General features: G+C 40.2%; 1 protein-coding gene across 2 annotated transcripts in view; it reads right to left on the reverse strand.

Moving 5' to 3' along the window:
• LOC124601234 (calponin homology domain-containing protein DDB_G0272472) overlaps nucleotides 1-14359 on the reverse strand; it is a 142059-nt gene that overhangs the window by 78033 nt on the left and 49667 nt on the right. The window lies entirely within an intron of this gene.

A 14359-nucleotide genomic window follows, 5' to 3' on the forward strand; every position in this document is an offset into this window, starting at 1 on the left:
AGGACCACAGATGCGTTGTTCTTTTGGCCATGCAGAATTGTACACCCGCATCCCATGTCAGTGAGATGGAAAATGGGGTTATTTACAGCTAGGCATGTATTCAGAAAGACACTGTGGCAAAGGCTGGAGTGCCACATACAGTTGGCAAGTGAGCAGTGTTGCAGTTACCCATAACCAGCAGCCCAGATATATGTGAAGACAAAGAAGTGCCTTATATGAGGGGGGACCCAAAAATAACCAGAATTTATTTCTAGGAAGCATACACATTATTGCTTTCAAATACAACCTTAATCTCCTTCGAAGTACTCTCCATTAGCATTAATACACTTGTCCAAACGTTCATTCCAGTGTTCGAAGCACCTTTTAAATTCGTCCTCTTTGATACCTGCTAGCACTTTCATGACATTGCGTTTTTCGTTTTCCACATCCGCAAAATGCTTCCTCTCAAGTCTCGTTTCATCCTCTGGAATAGGAAGAAGTCCGAGGGTGCTAAATCCGGCGAATAGGGCGCGTGGGTCAAGGTAGACGTCTTCGTGAAGCCAAAAACTGGCGAATGCTGAGAGCCATGTGCACGGGAGTGTTGTGTAATGCAGGAACCACACGCCAGAATCCCACAAAGCCGGACTTTTCGCGACAAGCTTCTGCAAAGCCGTTTAATAACCTCCAAATAGAATTGTTGGTTTACTGTCTGGTTTTCAGGGACAAATTCAGGGTGTAAGATCTCTTTGATGTCAAGAAAACAGATCAACATCATTTTTACATTTGATTTCACTTGTCAAGCTTTTTTTGGTCGAGGTGAGCCAGGTGACTTCCATTGTGATGACTGTTGTTTACTTTCTGGATTGTACCCATAGCACCATGACTCATTACCTGTAATGATTTTGTTGAAAAAATGTGGATCACCATTTCGAGACAGGCTTGAACACGATGATCCCGTTGATCTCCGGTAAGAGGCTTCGGCACATATTTTGCTGCCACTCTTCGCATCCCCAAATCGATGGTCAAGATGCGCTGAATTGAGCTCCAGGACAACCCGGACAAGTTCTCGAGTTGGTCGATTGTCCTGCGTTGATCTTCACTGATGAGACCACGGATTTTGTCGATGCTGTCTTCGCTTAGAGCAGTTGACGGTCAACCGGAATGGGGCTGATCTTCGACCACCATTTCTCCCTTTTTAAACCGAGAAAACTATTCGTACACTTGCGTTTTACTAAGAGCATGGCCTTTGTAGGCTGTCTGAATCATTGCAACAGTTTCTGCTGCATTCTTGTCGAGCAAGAAACAAAACTTCACTGCCGCATGTTGTTCGTAAGAAATAGCCATTTCCTCATGTCACGCCTGCACTGTACGCACACTCAAAGAACTGCCAAAGAAATCATACTTCTCACTGTTGGGTGACGTTGCGTGGCAGCATAGCTCCTACTACAACCCTCTGGCAGCGCAACCTGCTACTACAAGTACACGATGTGCAGCATTATGATTCCAGTTACTTTTGGGTCTCCCCTCGTACACTGGACAGGGGAGTAGCAGTATTGAAATCTTTTAAAACAAGTCTAGCTTTGTGTACAACAGTATCATGATGTTAACATTCGTGTGTGGGGGCTCCAAGACAAATGAACGTTGCCATATTGCAATCTCTGGTTCACATACGCGGTAATCTGACCAGCAGCTGTCTGACGCTGTAAGACAACGAATTATACTGGATGAAACCAATCACAGGAATGGCATCGGTCATGTTGAAGCCTTGGGTGAGTTGAGGAATGTGGACAAAGCAAATTGCTCTCTTCTCAGTCAGCTTTCTGACTATCCAGGCCTACCTTCCAGTCCACTCTAGCAATGAGGGCCCCACCTTGTACAAGGCATTTCAGACTTCATTTCTGTATCCTTCAGGGGCAGGCAATAAATGCTGCCATGATTTGGTTTCAATAGTGAACTTCGCCAATTCTAATTTCTCACCCTACAACCACCTCCTAACACCAGATACCCATCCCTTGTTGACATACATACAAATGGATTTGTACAGAACAGTCTAACAAGTACAGAATAAGCACCGAAAGCGAACTGAAGAAAGGCTTAAGTAATGAGAAGAAACAGTAATGAAAATATCAAAAAACTTAATATCAAAATCGATGATCACAAAGTAGATGAAGTTAAGGAATTCATTAGCAAAATAATCCGTGTCAAATGAAGCAAGGACATAAAAAGTACATCAACAAGGGCAATGAGGGCATTCCTGGTCAGAAGGAGTCTACTACTATCAAACCATGGCCTTAATTCGAGGAGGAAATTTCTGAGAATGTACATTTGAAGCACAGCAGTGTACGGCAGTGAATCATGGACAGTAAGAAAACCAGATCAGAAGAGAATTGAAGCATTTGAGATATGGCACACAGCCAAAATTGGATGAATTTATGCAGAAAGCAATAAGTAGGTTCTCCTTTGAATTGGTGAAGAAAGAAACATATGGAAAACACTGACAAAGAAAAGGGACAGGATGATAGCACATGTTAAAAAAAAAAGGGGGGGGGGAGGTGGGGTTGAGGGTTATTGGCTGTGATTTATCTCTGATGTCTCCAAGACACTATCCTTCATTGACACAATGTATGACGACATGTTGTCTGTTCTATTCTGTTCTGATCTGTCTTGTCCTAAACCAATACAGAAAGTGTTTAACTTCTGCCCTGACCAGCACGTCTCCAGATTTGTGAACCTGGCAGTCGAAGAAGACTAATAAAGTTCAAATAGGTGAAAAAATTGTGTAATCACAAATTTTTCTACAGTGGTACGAGGGAGTGTCTTGAACAATATCCTAAAAATCCCCATAAGTGGAGTGTGAGCATGGAAGTGGGGGTAGAGGTGGGGTTGAGTCCTTAAAAGGTCACCTTTCTGTGTTTTTCTTGAATAACTCAAAACACCATACCTTCTATCAAAAATGTTTATCAGTACAAAATTAAACTGCATCAAATTTCCTACCAAAAAAAAAAAAATCCTATTTACTTTTTCTCTAGTATTAATATTTTCTCGATATTGCATGGGAAGGAAGAATCACAGATTGCTCAAACATAGTGTTATAATGGTATAAGATTATTTTTTAATGTTAAAGTTGGTTAGGAACAAATATTAAATATGTGTACCATGTGCAAGTGCAGTAGAGCCATGTTAAGCAAAACTCGCCAAAAAAGCAAGCGCCGTGTCCTCGCCAAGAAAAAGTTGTGTCCCCTCGTCAAGAAAAAGTTGTGCCCCCTCGTCAAGAAAAAGTTGTGTCCCCTCGCCAAGAAAAAGTTGTGTCCCCTCGCCAAGAAAAAGTTGTGTCCTCGTTAAGAAAAAGTTGTGTCCTCGTTAAGCAAAAGTTTTGTCCTTCGGGTGCAATAGGGGGCACAATGCAGGGGTGGAGGGTAAACGCATGAGGAAAGTTACGTAGCCTGATCATTGTCATGCACTTCCCTCGTCCATAGGCCTACTAAATGAAAAGCAATCAAGTGATACCCCAGTCTCTTCTATCCCTCTACACCACAAGAAGCAACCACAGGTGTTCAACAAAGTTATACTGTGGCTATACAATGCACTGCCATGCATGGGGGTATTTATTTTTCATGAAGTGTGTTAACACTACATTACTAATACTGATGCAAGAAGCACATAAAGGTGGAATCTATGTAAATTTCTCGATACTGTTATACACAGCTGAAGTGCAAATTAAATCTCAGTCATCCTGTATGGTAGCTGTAGCTTTCCAACTGAAAAGGCAACTTCCTCATGATAAGTCCTCACTTTTCATTTTATTTTTAGTTTATTAGCTGAGTACTTATTTGCAGCTATTAAGTGAGCTGTTATGTAAAACGTAATGTATCTAGGAAAGATGAAAACTTTTCTTTTTTTGACAACAAACATTATTATTTTGTAACTGCTTACATAAACTGAAAATAGCAATAGGAACTAAGACAACATCTTTGAAGTCATAAAATTTAGTTGAAGAATGGGCTGCATTGCTCGCACTGAGGTTGACACCTCACCCGTGGTTGAGTGGGAGATCGCCTCGGGGCGGGGCAGGGTGGCAAAAGACTCCACAGGGGGCCGCATGTATGGCTTGCCCCAGTTAGTCTGATGAACAGGTGTCGTCTGTGCTGGCACTGTCCCTAAGCCAGATGCAGTTTCCTGTCCTCTTTCAGAGGAAACCTCTCACCCTGCAAGATCCGGGCAATCATAGTCTGCAAGATCTGGGCAATCACAGAGAGTTGGACTATTGGCAGTTGGGAGGTCCAATGTTAGGCGCATTATGGGGTCCCTTAGGGATATGGCTGCCAAGGAAGAGAAGAAAGCCAATGTGGACTTGGTGGGCACACCAGGTGGAGCCATTCAGACATGGAACGGGTCCTTCCGAATACCAGCCAACTGCAGGTGATGGCACACATCACTACCAATGATGAGTGTTGCTTTGGATTGAAAGAGATTCTCTCTGGTTTCGAGTGGCTAAAAGATGTAAAGACTAAGTCTTGCTTGCGAGATCAAAACAGAGCACACATTAGCAGCATAGTCGACAGGAACAATTGCGGACCTCTAGTATAGAGCTGAGTGGAGGGTCCGAATCAGAAGCTCACACGGCTCTCCGACTGTGTAAGGTGCCGATTCCTTCACTTGCACCATAGGGTTTTTGAGTTTCGGCTTCCGGTGAATACGCCAGGAGTCCACTACACGCAGGAGGCAACTACACCGGTAGCAGGGGGCAGTGTGTTGTGGACTGGGCAGCTTTTTAGCTTGCGAAGAACTAATGGTGTTCCAGAAGGATGGGCTAAACATAGTTGGGGTGGTGTGTTTGTTGCTGTTAGAAGTTGTTTAGCTTGTCGTGAAATTGAAGTAGATAGTTCCTTTGAGTTAGTATGGGCAGAGGTTATTCTTGGCAGCTGGAATAAAATAATATTTGGATCCTTTCACTGACCTAACAATTCGGGTGATACAACTGCTCAAAGTTTCAAAGAAAACTTCAGTTTAATTTCAAACATGTACCCAACTAATTCAATTACAATTGGTGGTGACTTTAATTTTCCATCGATATGCTGGCGAAAATGTATGTTTAAATACGGAGGTACACACAATACATCATCCGAAATTGAGCTAAATGCATTCTCTGAAAATTATTTTGGGTAGTTGGTTCATGAGCCCATGCAAATAGTCAACAGCTGTGAAAACACACTTGACCTCTTAGCAACAAATAATCCTGAGCAAATAACGAACATCAAAATGGATACAGGGATTAGCGAACTCAGGGTTGTCATAGCGAGATTGAATATAGTGACCCCCAAATCCTCCAAAAACAAATAAAAAAATATACCTATTCAAAAAAGCATTAAAAAATTCACTTGACACCTTCCTGAGAGATCACCTCCACTCCTTCCAAATTAAAATTTACAGAGACTGGAAGACCACACAATAAAGAGGTAAAACACTCATTTTAACTATTTCCCGAAAAATTAGCACCTACAATTCCTCAGAAAGGATGACACATACAAATATTAACATTGTATAAAAATCTTTGTAAAGAAAATTTTCCATTGTTCTTTCAGTTTATGTAAGGGATGGTTAAAACACTTAAATCATAAGAAAATAATGTAACTTTAACATTATAAACTGCAACTCACTACCACACAGAAGAGTGTGCCCCCAAGCGTAACATACTGTCAATATGTATGCTAGAATACTTTTCAGAACATCAGAGGTATCAAATGCGCTAATGCAACCTAAGGTCACCTAGAAGTTAAGTTATGGGACTTCAGATATTTCGACATAAGTCAAGCAGTGCATTCAACCAATTACTCTTATAGACTTGAACATGAGTTGTATCCCATCAGACACAGTCTTCAAATATTACTGTGGTTGTGTGGTAAGTGGCTTCACTTAGTGCAGCCCATTCTAAAAATGCCAGCAATTCCTGAATGGGAGAGATTTGTGCAGTCTACCAGTAACACAATTAATGGTGGAAGAAATGCCGCAACTAACTGGCCATTCATTAATTCACCACTAAGTGATTACAACACAGTTACATGGCTTTATAATACACTGCCAATGATACAGCAGCTAGGTGCCAACCCAATCCACTTCCCACCAACAGTCACTGACATCATGACACTTATAAATAGTACAATTCGCAGCCATTGTTTATAGGTACATATTATACATAACATTTCAATTACAAATCCGCCCGCAACTTGGTACTCATTTAATAAAGTGAAAATAATTCCCTCTATATAAACACAAGCTCTGTGAAGTTACAATGTCTGCTCACATAAGAAAACTGGACAGGAAATGCTGTGTTAGTCTAGTCTGTTGGTAAACTAAAAATTGAGCAGCACTCATGATGGGGGCGTTGCCTTTCCCGGAAGAATGCTACAGCTGCCGTACAGGATGACTAAGAATCAGTTTCCCCCTCACCTCTAGCTGTGTATAACAGTAGGCGGAGATGTACCTACGCCTTTTTGCATTAGTATTATTAGTAACTCATATCTGTATTTCATGTAGTCTTACCACATTTTGTGGAAAATAGACACCACCTGGGCATGCCTGCACACTGAATCACCAGTGATTCACGTGGCACACTGAGGCGGGTAAGTGTGACTTTTCGAAACAACCTGCAGTTGTTTCTTGTGACACAGAATGGTATATAGAGTGGGGAATAACCTGCTCGCTCTTCACTTTGCAGACCTAAATATAGAAGGGAAACGCAGGCTTCTACCCTCCATCCCTCCTCTCCATCCTGTTACACCCCAAGAGCACAATTCATCCCTTAATACGGCTCTACTGCACCAAGACGTGGTACACACATAATATATCTGTTCTTATCTCATTTTGTTTAACAATAGTTATTAATTTTATACCATTAAAACGCCACTTTTAATAATTGTGACCTTTCCATCCCCTACAATATGGAAAATACCCGCCTAACATAAAGGAATGGGACATTTTTTGGTAGGAAATTTAATGTAATTTAATTTTGTATTGGGAAACGACTTCTCTTGAAGAAATAGTTTTCCAATTGTTTAAGAAAAACATTAAGAAGTTACCTCTCCTAGCCCCAAGCTCACATCTGACTGATGGGGATTTTTAATATGTTGATCATGACAATCCCTTCCACCACTACACAAAAATTTGCAACTGTAAGATATTTTTCCAAAAATTTTCCTTTGTTCACCACCTATGGAAAACACCTAGTCAGATGTTGTCAAGAGACTGCAATGCCATTACTCGCCACTCACAAAGATTTATGAACTCAGGTACAGATTGAGCCATATCCATATTTTGTCACTGCTGCTACTCCAGCTGGCATCTCTGTGTTCTACATTTCACACCCAAATAATCTACAAATTTGATCACGAGCTAAATGGCCCGATCGGGATTAACCCTTTCGAAGCTACAAGGGCTGAATGTCCTGGCTGCCTGGTTGGCTGACGGGAGGAAACAAAGTGTGCACCTGGACGGAGGGCAGCAGACTCAGCCCTGTGGTCGATGTAGGCTACAGCCACTGCAGGGTTCCCGCACGTTCCGGCATGCACAGAACCACTGTTCAGTTATGTTCTTCCTGAAAACAGTACACCCTGTGTGGTCACAGTGGTTATAGTTCCTGATAACCATGAAAGAGAGCTTCAAAACTAAGAAGGAAAGACGAAAGGATGTGGGTTTTAAGGGAGAGGGTAAGGAATCATTCCAACCCCGGGAGCGGAAAGACTTACCTTAGGGGGAAAAAAGGACAGGTATACCCTCGCTCTCGCGCGCGCGCGCGCACACACACACACACACACACACACACACACACACAAGCAGACATAATGCACTGAAATCCCCTTTCAGTACAGCTCTAACTTGTGTTTCTCTTTTTTGTCAATGGTCATTCTGGTTGATAAAAATGTTGATTGTTTAAGTTGAGTGATGTACTGAGTTCAGAAACTTTTTTCATCAATCACCAGTTTTAACTACTCCACATGCTACTGCTCTTGCTGCATGAAAGTCAGTCAGTTTTCCTGCTCATGGTACACATCTGAATCTATACAGAGCAGTCCAACTACAAACCAGTATTTCTCACTCCTTTATGAGACAGAATGTCTCCTTAGTTCAGTCACTTTTCATTACCATCACTGTTACTGTGTCCTTCCATTAGCAAGTTCTTGGTGTTGTAATAAAACTAATTATCACTTTTCATTACCATCACTGTTACTGTGTCCTTCCATTAGCAAGTTCTTGGTGTTGTAATAAAACTAATTATGGTGAGATAAATGTACTAACCGATCTTGGATCATATGAAACTATCGATAACATACCGAAAACATAAAAACCAAAAATTCACTACTACAATGGTATGCAAAAATGTTTAAATGTCAACTTTTACTTCTAAAACACACACACACACACACACACACACACACACACACACACACACAAAATTATTTGTATTTTATGTGTGAAACCATATGTTCCAAATATGATTTTGCAGAAACAAATCAATGTATGATAGTAATTTCTTTGCTAATGTTGTTAGAGGTAAAACTTTGTTTTTTGTTTAGTTTGTTATACGAGTTTGAAGTGGGAGGATGGAGTACAAGTTACGTGTGCTTTATTGATTTGTATTGTGAAGTGAAATGACAAAATGTATGAGTAATTCTCCAGAAAGTCCACAAGTGTATACACAATTTTCATAGAAGTAATCTTATCATTCTCCACACAGCCATAAAAAGCTAAACCAGAAAAAGGAAATGGATATTGAGCCATCAACTCACAACAAAGAAGAGCAACAAAAAAGTGAGTGTGATTAATAAAACTGGTTATTTAAATTTGATCATCACTATCTCTTGTTGTAGTGTGTCACTATCTCAGCATAGCAAGTGCTGTGAAAATGTGATCAGCTGCCCAAATTACTAACTTACTTCAAAATATTAATAAATCAACTTTGGGCAACAAAATAGTGGTGACAATCAGAGTGCTTAGGATGTGTCCTATCAACTGACAACTTCTTTCAGTCAAGTTATGCAATAATCCCCACCCCCCTCCTCCCCCAATTCGATTCAGTGGCTCCCCATTAATTGCTCAATCTACCCATTTAACCTTCAGCTTTCTTTTATAGCATCACACTTCAACAAAAGTGTCTGTTCTCTTCTTGTCTGAACTACTTATCATCCACATTTCATTTCCATACAAGGCTACACTCCAAATAATAACCTTCATAAGGCAACCTAACACTTTTTATATCAGATGTTAAATTCCTCTTCATAAGAAAAGCTCTTCTTGCTACTGCCGGTCTGCATTTCATATCCTTTCTTCTTTGTCCATCATCAGTTTACTGTCCAAACACCTAAAAGTTATTTATTGTCTTTAATGTCTCATTTTCTAATCTAATTCCCTCAGCGTCACCTGAGTTAATTTGACTATATTCAAGTACTCTTGTTTTACTTTTGTTAATGTTCACCTTCTAATCTCTTTTCAAGGTACTATCAATTTATTCAACTGCTCTTCCAAATCATTTGTTGTCTCAGAGTTACAGTGTCATTGGCAAACCTTATTTTTAAAAAAGTATTCTAACTCAACTTTAAGTTCCCATATTTTCAGTTATTTTTCTTCAAGGTTTGCACAGCCTACAGATCAAACATCTGGAACTCTCAAACACAGCTTCCCTCTCATGTCCTTCGACACTTACAATTAAAGTCTGGTTTGCATACCAGCTGTAAATAACCTATTGTTCCCCCACATACTATCCCTGCTACCTTTAAGCACTCAAAGATTGTAAGTCCAGTCCATATTTTCAAAAGCTTTTTCTGAATCAAAAAATGCTAAAAACATAGGTTTGCCTTTCTTCAACCTATCTTCCACAATAAGTCCAATATTTCCTTGTGTGTTCCTACATTTCTCCAGTACCCAAACTTATCTTTCCCACAGTAGGCCTCTACCAGGTCTCACATCCCTCTGTAAATAATTTGTGTCATTATTTTGCAATGGTTCAATAATAGTCGCCTGTCACCATTTGTCTTCTTTGAAATTATTACATTCTTCCTCAAGTCTGGGGGTATTTTGTCTATTTCATATCTTGCACACCACATGGAATAATTTTCTCATGGCCAGGTCTCTCAAAGATCTCAATAATTCTGAAGGAATGTTGTCTAATACCAAGGACCTTGTTTCCATTTAGGTGTTTTGGTTCCCTGACAAATTATTCTCACAGTATCATATATCCCATCCCACCTTCATTCATCTCCTATTTCCTTTCTATAAATTGTCTTCAAGTTCCTTTCCCTTCTATAACCCTTCTACACATTCCTTAACCTTTCAGTTTCTCCCTCTTTGGTCAGTACTGGCTTGTCATCTGAGCTCTTGATATTCATACAACTGCTTCTCTATTCTTCAAAGACTCCTTTAACTTTTCTGCAGGCAGTTTCTATCTTTGCACTGGTTATGCATACTTTTATGGCCTTTGGCTGGTTCAAATGGCTCTGAGCACTATGGGACTCAACTGCTGTGGTTATCAGTCCCCTAGAACTTAGAACTACTTAAATCTAACTAACCTAAGGACATCACACACATCCATGCCCGAGGCAGGATTCGAACCTGCGACCGTAGCAGTCGCACGGTTCCGGACTGCGCGCCTAGAACCGCGAGACCACCGCGGCCGGCTCTATGGCCTTTCATTCGTCCTATAGCCATTCCTGCTTAAACATTTTGCAGTTCCTGTCAATCCCATTTTCCAGAGCTCAGTATACCTTTCTCCTCCTTAATTTGCTGAACTTTTATATTTTCTTCTTTTGTCAGTTATATTCAGTATCTCCTGTATTATCTACGGATTTCTACTGGGATTTGTCTTTTTGATGAGAGCAGGCATTACCTGCAGGGGAAACAGAGATTGTCACAATTAATTTCTCAGGCCAGCCACAAATCTTTTTACCTAGCAATCATCCATATTTCACTTCCCAAAACCATCCATCCGTCTTCTATTGTACATCTTTCCTGTGTCACTACAATGATGCCAAATAACCCCTCTGAAACTTTCAACAACCTCCTGGTTCTTTCATTTTATCCAGGTTCACCACCTTAATTTCCTACCATAATATTTAAATCTTGAAGAAGAAGAAGAAGAAGAAGAAGAAGAAGATGAAGAAGAAGATTAGGTAAGTGAGTTGTTTGAAACAATTTGAGAACCTTTACATCTATGAGAATAAGTGGTATCATCAGGTATAAAGGAAACAGTGAGGCATATGATGCATGGCAACTGCTCATTATTCAGTGGTAAGTGGAACTCGTTAGAAGTGGTGTGTCCTATTGACAACACAGCGACAGCACCTTTTGTTCACTAATCACCTTTAGTGCAAACTGTTACTGCTTAGCACTGGTGAGTCTGTACTTGTATCTTTAAACTGCTTCTCGTGGAAAGTAAAACGAAAGGGTATTCCCTATACCCTGGACTGATTCATATTCCACTGAATTAAAGAGAAAGTTTTAACTGATGTTTACCTTTAATCTGTTGGTACAGTTCTGGGGTCAAAATGACGGTAGGGGTATCTTAGCACTTGCTGGTTCCACAATATGTGTAAAACGCCCTTTTGTAGCCATACCCATTTAACCAAGAAACATTGTCCTCTGGAATTTTAGTTTGCTCTCTTGAGGTAGATTTCTGTAATTCTTATAAAAGGGAATGAGTGCTGAGACAGACACGTTATTTCCATTTGGTAGAGGTTACCAGCCTCTTGCTTATTTAGTTGCCGCTGTCTACTTTTTCTAGTGACACACCACAAAATTCATCACCAGCACCAACAGAAGTTTTCATGCAGGTGTGTATTTTGCACTATGCACACTGAGAAGTGTTGCCTGGATTGCAGGAAATGATTCAAAAACTGTTTTAGCTACATTGTCTTACTTGCCTTCCTTTCTTAGGCTGGGGAATGTGATCAGTGCACAGACAGAGATACAAATGTACACTGACAATATTTATTTTGCTTTTATAAGACTTTTGAAATGAGAGTTTCTGAGAAGAGATCAATCTGCAGCATAGCCCAATGTCTAGATTAGGTAGGAACTTGACAGTTTCTTTATCAGCCAGCAAAATTAATGAATTTAACATCTTGAGAATATATGTAGTGCTTGCTACATTTTATACATACTGGACTTCAATGAATGATCTGTGCTTCCATTTTAAGACGTTTAGAGTCAAAGCATATTAGTTCCAATTCACAAATTCTTATCTCCTTGGCCAAACCAGGTAATTGTTATTTCAAACTGAGTAGCTGTCACCATAATGAATGCAAACTACACTGTTGTAGTCCTTTCTCCACAGAGACTGTATACCATAGAAGGTTCCTCCTATCATGAACTGTTCTACTAAGTACTGTCCACTACTTATCAATTTTTCTCCTAAATTCCACCTACAGTTACCCTTAATGTATACTGACAAACGTCTCAAAAATGAGATCAACAGGAAGAGCAAAATGGCTAAGCAGAGATGGCTAGAGGACAAATGTAAGGATGTAGAGGCTTATCTCACTACGGGCAAGATAGATACTGCCTACAGGAAAATTAAAGAGACCTTTGGAGAAAAGAGAACCACTTGTATGAATATCAAGAGCTCAGAAGGAAACCCAGTTCTTAGCAAAGAAGGGAAAGCAGAAAGGTGGAAGGAGTATATAGAGGGTCTATACAAGGGCGATGTACTTGAGGACAATATTATAGAAATGGAAGAGGATGTAGATGAAGATGAAATGGGAGATATGATATTGCGTGAAGAGTTTAACAGAGCACTGAAAGACCTGAGTCAAAACAAGCCCCCGGGAGTAGACCACATTCCATTGGAACTACTGACGGCCTGACAAAACTCTACCATCTGGTATGCAAGATGTATGAGACAGGCGAAATACCCTAAGACTTCAAGAAGAATATAATAATTCCAATCCCAAAGAAACCAAGTGTTGACAGATATGAAAATTACCGAACTATCAGTTTAATAAGCCACTGCTGCAAAATACTAACACAAATTCTTTACAAGCGAATGGAAAAACTGGTAGAAGCCGACCTCGGGGAAGATCAGTTAGGATTCCGTAGAAATGTTGGAACACCTGAGGCAATACTGAGCCTACGACTAATCTTAGAAAATAGATTAAGGAAAGGCAAACCTACATTTCTAACATTTGTAGACGTAGAGAAAACTTTTGACAATGTTGTTTGGAATACTCTCTTTCAAATTCTGAAGGTGGCAGGGGTAAAATACAGGGAGCGAAAGGCTATTTACAATTTGTGCAGAAACCAGATGGCAGTTATAAGAGTCGAGGGGCATGAAAGGGAAGCAGTGGTTGGGAAGGGAGTGAGACAGGGTTGTAACCTATCCCCAATGTTATTCAATCTGTATATTGAGCAAGCAGTAAAGGAAACAAACAAAAAAATTCGGAGTAGGTATTAAAGTCCATGGAGAAGAAATAAAAACGTTGAGGTTCGCTGATGACATTATAATTCTGTCAGAGACAGCAAAGGACATGGAAGAGCAGTTGAACGGAATGGACAGTGTCTTGAAAGGAGGGTATAAGATGAACATCAACAAAAGCAAAACGAGGATAACGGAATGTAGTTGAATTAAGTCGGGTGATGCTGAGGGAATTAGATTAGGAAATGAGACACTTAAGAGTAGTAAAGGAATTTTGTTATTTGGGGAGCAAAATAACTGATGATGGTCGAAGTAGAGAGAATATAAAATGTAGACTGGCAATGGCAAGGAAAGCGTTTCTGAAGAAGAGAAATTTGTTAACATCAAGTATAGATTTAAATGTCAGGAAGTCGTTTCTGAAAGTATTTGTATGGAGTGTGGCCATGTATGGAAGTGAAACATGGACGATAAATAGTTTGGACAAGAAGAGAATAGAAGCTCTCGAAACGTGGTGCTACAGAAGAATGCTGAAGATTAGATGGGTAGATCACATAACTAATGCGGAAGTATTGAATAGGATTGGGGAGAAGAGAAGCTTGTGGCACAACTTGACCAGTAGAAGGGATCGGTTGGTAGGACATGTTCTGAGGCATCAAGGGATCACAAAATTAGCATTGGAGGGCAGCATGGAGGGTAAAAATCGTAGAGGGCGACCAAGAGATGAATACACTAAACAGATTCAGAAGGATGTAGGTTGCAGTAAGTACTGGGAGATGAAGAAGCTTGCACAGGATAGAGTAGCATGGAGGGCTGCATCAAACCAGTCTCAGGACTGAAGACCACAACAACAACATACCCTTAATGCTCTGCCCATAGCTAAACATTTCAGTTTCCTCACTCAGATATAACACTACTGCCTCTTCATATAGTTTAATGAACATTTAAATCTTTCATTTTGTTTTAGCTGCTCTTTGTACTTCG

This window comes from Schistocerca americana, chromosome 1 (assembly GCF_021461395.2).
Source record: "Schistocerca americana isolate TAMUIC-IGC-003095 chromosome 1, iqSchAmer2.1, whole genome shotgun sequence".
NCBI classification, from domain to species: Eukaryota; Metazoa; Arthropoda; class Insecta; order Orthoptera; family Acrididae; genus Schistocerca; species Schistocerca americana.